Raw genomic sequence first — 6,976 nt, 5'->3', positions numbered from 1 at the left:
CACCCATTAGGACTTTTAGTTCAGAGACAATCATGCCCTTCAACCCTTACACAAAATTGTTCATCTCAAGTTATCAAGTTGCAGAAATTTCCCCTCTCCTGAAGAAAACTTCTAAATTATTGGAAGGGACAGCAAACTCTGCAAATGGCTTTCAGTTATCAGGAATTATAGAGCGGAAAAAATTAATGTTCTGAAAGCATATTATTCATTAAAAAAAAAGAAAAAAAAAAGAAAAAAAAAAGAGGCTTAGCAAAAATTTCAGTCAGAGAGACTACATTATAAGCAGTTCTTGAGGCATCTGAGTTCAGAAAGCAGCCACTTCCACACAGGCTTCTCTGATTTCCTTGTCACACCCCCTGAGCACCTCTCATATTTGATGGCTCTGGGAGGAGCACTCAGCTCCGTGAGGCCAAGGAGAGCCAGCTCAGGCTGCCTTCCACCACACCTCCCTTGGCAATCTGACACAAAATCCTGTCCTTTATCTTAGTACTTCCCATCCCCCTAACGTGGATCAGCATCTGAGTTGTTGGATATCATCTAGGGGATGAGGGGTTTGAACGTTTCATGTAGAAAAGGAAACAAGAAAGATGTTTGTTGTTTTTTGCTGATGTTTGGGAAGGCTCTTCTCCTCTGTTCTAAAATAAAAGAGCACTTAAGAAAATTTTCAAGCTCTCCCATCTCAATCAGGAACAATAACTCAAAATTTGGAGGCAACTGGGGTTTCATATTATTCATTTCCTCCGTAATTTTTTTTAATTTTTTTTACTGTCTAGGGCAGTTCTATGTTGCAGCCTGGTTTTCATGATATCTACTTTGAAGCATCCCCTGTATTTTGTGGAGGAAAAACTGTTAAACCTTTAACCTGAAATTCCCCTGAGGACCTGATTATCCATCAGTTTGGTCAGTATCACAGGTTGTGGATCAGACAGAGGATCAGGGAGCTCAGGAAGGCCCTCCAAATCCTGTGCCAGCACTCTCCCTTTATCTGGCTCATGGCCAGCAGAAGCTTTTATTCACCCCACCCGCAACCCCAACAACGAAATACAGCACAGAACAAGAACTGATGATGATCAGTGCCTCTCCCTTGACTTCTGTGAGGTGCAGAGCATCAGCAGAGGACCAAAGCCATTACGACATATTTCATGGTGCACCTCCAGGAATCTTGTTGCGAGTGGTCTTGCTTCAGCTTCCCCTGCTCATGTTAGAGATGAATTATGTGGGTGAGTGAGCAGATCCATCAGCCTGCCCCACGCTTCCTCTGTCAGAGCAGCAGCCCTGCAAAGCTGGCACGATTCATCAGCTCTGCCAGCACATCCTTTCACCTCCCTGCATCTCTCCTCAGCGTGCAGGAGGGAGGTGACAACCAGATCCTTTGTGCACAGGCAGACATTTAAATCTCCTGGATCTTGTGTGTATAAAGCTTCATCTCTGCCATCACCTGATGCATAAATTACACACAGTGGAGGAGGAGGAGGAAGTATCCTGACCTTCCACTGCTACTTCCTACTGCATAACCTCATTCTTTCTTGAGGTGACTATTTTCCCCTCACGCTGCGAAAAGGAAACTAACAGTGTAATCTTTCAGAACAGTACAGTGAATATGTTTTATTGTAATGGAATGAAACTTTCATTTATCACAGTGTTCTGACTGCAGATTTTCCTGTGGTATGCAGTGTGTTAGGTCTGTGCAGTGATATGGGTAACTGTGGACTTCGGTTTCCCACCAAATCAGGTGAAGTCTCTCCTCTTCAATTTCAGTCCTCTAAATCACAAGGAATGACCTTCTTATAGGTGCTTTTGGAGAGCTGAAACTCTAAAACAGAAGTGCAATACCTTTATTTTTTCCATAACTGCAGTTCTTGTATGTTTTTTGTTTCAGTGCTGATATATAAAATCGTTATTTTGGCTCTCATTTATAGAAGCTATGTAAGTAGCTACAACAGATGTTGTTTTTTTTTGATCAGAATGTTGCCACTAGAATACAGGATATTAAATGCAGCTTAGAATTAAGTTTTGCTGTCTGAAAAAAATCCAAAGCCTGTAGTTTTGACTGATGTAAATTACCATGACTATAATTCAGCTCAGAAAAACTCCAGCTCAGCTCAACTTCAGGAGAGCTACACGTCTGTACATGGCAGCTGATAAACTGGCACTGCTTACCACATTATTTTATTTCCTTGTCTCATGTGACTTCTCATTAAATATTATTGTCCTCTTCTGGCACTGAGCTGTGATAACATGAAAGCAATACAGATAAGAAACTCATTTGTTAAGGATGAGGGATTCTCCTAATTGGAAAGGAATATTCCAAAGAACAATGTTTTGTTGACGTGGGTTTAATACCTGACTGGTTTGATAAGGTAAATAAGACTCAGAACAATTTAGACTGCCAAAATGTAGGCTTCACAAAGGATGTGCTTGAATTCAGCTGAAGTTAATGAAACTCTACTTTTAATTTAAGGAAAAAAAAAACCAAAACAACCATGCCATTACTCTTTAACACATCAGATGTAATTGGCTGTAATCCACTCAAATGAGTAAGTATTGTTGTGATATAAAGAAAATTTGCCATCATGCATAATTCTGTAGGCCTGCAAAATTTTCACAGTTGTCTTAAAATATGCCGCTCTATTAATAGCCAAAGGGAATATGCCAAGTTAAAGATACAGAAATTTTATTTTTAATTAAATGTTTCTTGAGTTTTTGACTCAAAAATTTCCAAAACACTGTGAAAAACCCTATGAGCTACATATTTCTTCTTCATGTTTGCCCAGCATTTTCCCATCACAGCTGTAATGAATGAAAGGGAAAAAACCAGAAATAGTAACTCATTAAAAGAAGAAGAAAAATTTTTCTTTTACCAAAAAAAAAATTTTTGTTTTACCAAATGACTGACTGAAACATTTCTTTTCTGAAGCTGCCTCCTGTTAAATTTTTTTTTAAATGTGTTTCAGTCAATATAATTCTTCACACAGCCTACTGCAGTGTGAGGAATACCTGTGGAACTGAGACTTGATAACATAGCATTTTAATTTTATACCAACATGGAATTGTCATGTATTCTTAGCCTTTGAATAGATTTTTATGTGAAATGACAGTTATTGATGGTTCAAATACGTAACTTTAAAGTTTAGGTCTCTGTTTCTTTTTAAGCCTGACATACTTACTAGAAATAAAATTACAACTTTGCAATTCTAAATGATTAAAAATTAAATTACTTTCAAGCCCTTTTTTCCAAAAGTCATTAAGTGAAGAAATCACAGTATTTTCAGTACATTTTTTGTTTTAGCATGGAATTTAAAAAAATTAGCTTTAAAATCTAAATATGTATTTGTAATAACATTTCCTTTGAAAACAAATCAAGGTTTGCTAAAACAAGAAAACAGAAGACATAGATCTCCATGCATAGGTACATGATTTTTAGATGTTATTACCTGGTAAGTGCAAATATTTCTATCAGAATATACAAAATCTTCAGATTATTGGTGAAAACGAGCGCTCTGAGAGGAAAACCAAAAATCAGTGAATTCAGCAGTGAACAAGAGCATTCTGTGAATGAAGAACAAGAAAAATTAATTTAACCTGTGCTGTTAATCAAGGTGAATGAACAGTCAGGAGTGTGAGATGGAGCAATAAAACCACCTGGAAGCACCTGGGAAGGCTTTCCATGCAAGCAGCAAAGCATGGCCCTGCAAGACTGCAATCCTTTCCAGGGCAGTTGTTTATCAACATGCTGCAGTTTCTGATAGCATAGTAAAATTCCTGGTTTAATTCACTGGAGTCATTGTGGAGACCTGTGAAAATAACAAAATAAACACTTGTTCATCAGCGTGGAGAGCAGAAACCATCTCTCAACAGGCTGCAGGATTCAGAACTGGTTGCTATGATGATTCAATCCCATGTTGCTGGAAAAAGTCTTCTCAAGTGGACTGAAGGGACTTTTTTTTTGTTATAAATCCAGACTCAGAAATTACCAAGGAGTTTATTTATTTTTTTTTCCTAAGAAACAATTTTCCTGTTGGCCTGATGCTTCAGTTTATTTTACACAATTTGAGGCAATATTTGAGGCAGTGGCAGCACCCCAGACTTTACAAATTGAAGAAGGTAACTCCTTGCAGAGGGGATTACAAAACACCTTTTCATGACCTTCAAGAAAATAGTAACATTATCCCTGGAATATGATTGTATATAAGTAGAGCTATATTTTGAAAAAAAAAACAAAAAAAAAAACCAAAACAAAACCACCTTCCTCTCTATGACTGAACAAGAAGAATAAAATAAAATAAAATAAGGGTTTTGTTTGTTTTGAACTTTTTCATTTTTAACCTAGGTTATACTTATCTGTAGAGCTGTGATGGGTTGACCCTGACTGGACAAAGCTGAAAAATGTGCTTGAAAGCTGCTTCAGGCTGTGGCAGTACACAAGAACTGATTTTAAAAAATCACACTAATGCACTGACAAAACTGAGAACCATTTTTCCTCTCAGCTGCTTTCTTTTACACTTAGTGACAGATACATGCATAAGCCTATCTTTGTAAAAAATTAGCAGCGAAAACAGAATGTTGCTCCCCATCTTCAAGAGCTGGAGTGCTGCACGTTTCTTCTGGGCTCAGAGTGATGATTTGGAGTAGGAGGCTGTGCAAATGTTAGAGGGAAGACGAGCGTTTTGGGATGCTTTTGGTCTACTGAATTGCTGGTTTGGGCACGGAGAAGAGTTATTCTGTGTGATAATGAGCAGAACTCCACTAAATCGTTGCAGGCAAAACTTGCACAAATTTAAGGGGAAACTTTGAAAATATTTGCTATCCTGAAGCTCAAAGAGAGAGATACCAAAGTGGTGGTGGTTGTGGTGGGGAGTGGTTTGTTTTGTTTTTAGGTTTCTTCCTTGCATACTTTAATTGTACATGGCTTCCCAGGTTCTGTCTGCACCAGTTGTTGATGGTTAACAGGGGTTTTCCCCTCTTCTTCAAAAGATTCAGCTGTGGTCTTAAAAGAGTTCTGAAAGATAAACACTTTTTATAGGAGCAGGAATGGGAAGAAGATTACAATTCCCTTTGTGGGAAGAGTCGTGACCACACCTATGGCTCAGCTGTATTAAATTACAACATGCCCCTAGCAGAGGGAAATCTTACCACCTATAAAGCTAATCAGCAGAATTCTCTTTGCTTTCTGTTAGGCTAGTGAATAAGGCTTGGAGGAATAATCAAAATCATAAGGATGTGAAAAACAGCTTGCACGTTTCATTTTAAATGGAAAATCCTCTTCATTCTATACTTGTCTGAGTGCAGGTTGTGTTACTGGATCAGAGGAAATCTGCCTGTTCTGCTGGCTTGCATCAGTATTTATGAGGATTTTCACCCTTCTGGTGCCCTGTAAAGCTCAATGTCCTTCGTTTTCCTGCCTTGACTCTAATGTGAGGCTCCTGCTTCTCGCAGAAGTGCAGCACCACAACACCTGCCTGTGAGAAGCTGGAGATAGCAGCAGAGTTCTAGCAGGTCCCCTGAGGTCCACAAGTGTTCAGCGAGGGCAAAGCACTAGAAAATGAACAGGTTGATGTAGTTTTAGAGGTCTCTGATGCCTAATTATTTCAAATGATGTCACTCTCACAGTTAATACTGGAAGAAGTTAACCAAAGTTAATTAACATGTGCTTTGGCAGTCTGCTCAGTTTAATTATTCTGCTGCATTCTGTTAGGGCAGACTATCCAGATAGTAAAGCTGATAAAAATTCCTTGTAAAATTGCTATTTTGGCTGAGGGTTCTGTACCATGAATGACTGCTCTTGTGCCCTGGCTGTTGAGTGGGGCATTTTTTTATGAGTTACCAGCAGACTCTGTTTCTAGGGATACAGCTGCCAAGGAAAATAGTAGGTTAAATAATGCTGGGATATGAGGAAAGGCACTGGATGGGCTTTAAGGTCCATTTCAACCCAAATCATTCTGTGATTCTTCAGCTCTCTGATCTTGATTCTTACAGCCGAAAGAAAGATAACCCCACCAATATTCCACGTCTTATAGACAAACCAAATGGAAGAAAGTGATGTTTTAATGACACAGCAATCTGTTCAGAGTTTCAGGAGGTCTTTTGGGCCAAAATCCTATTCAGTTACCATTTTTGCACTGCTCAAAAGAGTCTCATTTTCTGAGGAAAAAAATTGTTTTTGTTGGTTTGGGGGTTTTTGTGTTGTTGTTGTTGTTGTGGTGGGTTTGTTGGGTTTTTTTGGTTGTTTGGTTTTTTGGTTTGGTTTTGGGGTTTTTTCATGATACAAGGTGAAATACATCTTTTGGGTATGGTTTCTTCATGAGGGTGGAAATTCAGAACAATTCAGTATTTTGCCAGCCTTAGCAAAAAAATAAATATTAAAATTTGCATTTCTTTTTCCACCTGTAAACAGTCCACAGAATTTTTTTTTTCAGTAGTCACAAATAAATTACATACAACTATGATCCTAGCAGAAAAAAACCCCACAAAATAAAACATGTTTTTTATGTGTTTCTTCTGGGTCACACTGTACAGATTGCCTTGAGCTGAGTTTCTGATTTTGCTTTCACTGAAAGCAAAAGAAACCAAAATTTTGCATCTTACCCTTGCACCTGAAGACTCCTTAGGAAGGTTGTTTCTATGTTACCCTCCTCCTCAGGGCAGATAATAATATGCTTCTGTGACACAACAATGGACACTCACCAAATCTCCTCTATTTAGACCAAAACAGACTGCAAGATTTCTGAGGAAATACGAGTGAACCTTAGAATAACAAATTTACCTGGCAGAATAAACACTTCCAAGCTCTGTGTCTGAGCAACTGAGGGTTTTGAGGGTTGGTAAGTCTTGGCTGAGGTCTTCAGCATTCCTCAGTGTTCTGTTTTCCAGTGAGAAATGTAGATTTTTTTTTTTTTAACTGAAAAGATGGCTTGGCTGTGTATTTCAAAATTTTCTCAGTCTCTCCTGACATCCAGGCTGAAGTGACAAATTTTCA

General features: G+C 38.4%; 1 long non-coding RNA gene across 1 annotated transcript; it reads right to left on the bottom strand.

The window, feature by feature from the left end:
* Nucleotides 1-315: 315 nt before the first annotated feature.
* Nucleotides 316-6,646, bottom strand: LOC111941646 (uncharacterized). Its single transcript, XR_015280855.1, has 4 exons — nt 3,643-6,646; nt 3,435-3,549; nt 2,161-2,228; nt 316-1,813 (listed from the first exon to the last, which is right to left on the bottom strand). It is a non-coding gene; the product is annotated as an uncharacterized LOC111941646 (long non-coding RNA).
* Nucleotides 6,647-6,976: the final 330 nt, after the last annotated feature.

The sequence above is a fragment of the Cyanistes caeruleus genome, chromosome Z (assembly GCF_971803275.1).
Source record: "Cyanistes caeruleus chromosome Z, bCyaCae1.hap1.1, whole genome shotgun sequence".
Classification (NCBI taxonomy): domain Eukaryota; kingdom Metazoa; phylum Chordata; class Aves; order Passeriformes; family Paridae; genus Cyanistes; species Cyanistes caeruleus.
The sequence above is the reverse complement of the archived record's forward strand: the minus strand, read 5'-3'. Positions and strand labels throughout refer to the sequence as shown.